The sequence below is a fragment of the Meles meles genome, chromosome 3 (genome assembly GCF_922984935.1).
Source record: "Meles meles chromosome 3, mMelMel3.1 paternal haplotype, whole genome shotgun sequence".
Classification (NCBI taxonomy): domain Eukaryota; kingdom Metazoa; phylum Chordata; class Mammalia; order Carnivora; family Mustelidae; genus Meles; species Meles meles.
The window spans coordinates 157,639,371-157,640,669 of record NC_060068.1 but is presented as its reverse complement, the minus strand read 5'-3'; the positions used below and the strand labels follow the sequence as shown (position 1 = coordinate 157,640,669).

The window sequence follows — 1,299 nt, the reverse complement described above, 5'->3', positions numbered from 1 at the left end:
TGTCAGACATATAATGTGCCAAGGTCATAGCAAGGTTTGAAGGAGGCACATGTCACACAAAAGTGTGAACACCTTCTCATGATGCTCATGAAGTACAAATGAATCCCATCCTTGTAAGTTTTTTTTTTAATATTTGGGAAATTTATTTTGTAGGTCACACAACCTTTACAAATGTTTCCATAATCATATTTTGGCTGGCTGCCGAGTCACTCTGCATCATTAATTAAGAATGTTTCTGTACTAACAGCTCATTTCCAACATGTGTAGTTAGGCAGCAGGGTGACCTCCAGAGAGCAGTTTCTTAAATTCCCATGAATACAGTTCATAAGGCTGAGTTGCCAGAAACAGCAAGTCACAGCTTCCTTGACTCCCACCCTTCACTTTATATTGAAGAGTACAGGATACCCCACAAGGCACATACAGCAGCCCAAGTACCCGAGGGATGATTGTAACATTGGCAACAAGTTCAAGTCATTTAAATCCAGCGAAGTAGATGCACTGGTATGGAAAGATGTGGGATGATATGGACAACTGAGAAGAATTACATAAAAAAAAAATCCAGAATATGAAGAGGAAACTAAACCAGACACTTAGAAGACGGGGAGGGGGGGGGGAAGGAGGATTTCAAATACTTCATGTATAACTATTATAACAATATGACAGAGGGTATTTTTTAAAACCCTTAAAGTGGAGACTTTCAGGCCAAAACATCTGTGGAACTGAAAAAAAAGAAAAAAAAAAAAGGCAGGGGTGGAGGGGGCTTATGATTGCCAGCATCTCCATTCTGCCTCCCTCCCTCTTCAGCACCAGCAATCAGCAATACATTAAAAAGGTGTTTAGACTTTCAGTAAATGTGACTGTTTTTTTTCTACTCTGCTAAAAGCCTGCTACATGGTGGAACAAAAAGCAAATGCTTTCCTCATATCCAGGTGTGGGTGGAACGCTTACATTATTTTAACACCCATCAAGGGATAGCTTCATCTCTCCTTGGAGACAGGGAAAGCAATCTCTGTGCACAAAAAGCTTTTTGCCCTTTCCCTCCAGAACGCAAAGGAATTTTACTCAAGACAAGAAAACCTCACCGTGAAAATTTAGTGCAAGCGGTCTATCTATTTACTGGACCAAAATGGGATGAAGAAACAGGAAAGCCTGGATTATCTTGGAACTGAGCTCTGTAGGATGGGAACAAACTGGGCGGAGCTGATCAGTTCAGAGTAAATGGGGCTACACTTAGTGTTCTGTTTTTCCATCCATCAAACTGACCGTAGGAATCGCTAAGGTAGAAATGATCACTCATTA

General features: G+C 40.9%; 1 non-coding gene across 1 annotated transcript; it reads right to left on the bottom strand.

The window, feature by feature from the left end:
• Positions 1 to 104, bottom strand: LOC123939561. Its single transcript, XR_006817926.1, has one exon. It is a non-coding gene; the product is annotated as a small nucleolar RNA U13 (small nucleolar RNA).
• Between the last annotated feature and the right edge of the window lie 1,195 nt (positions 105 to 1,299).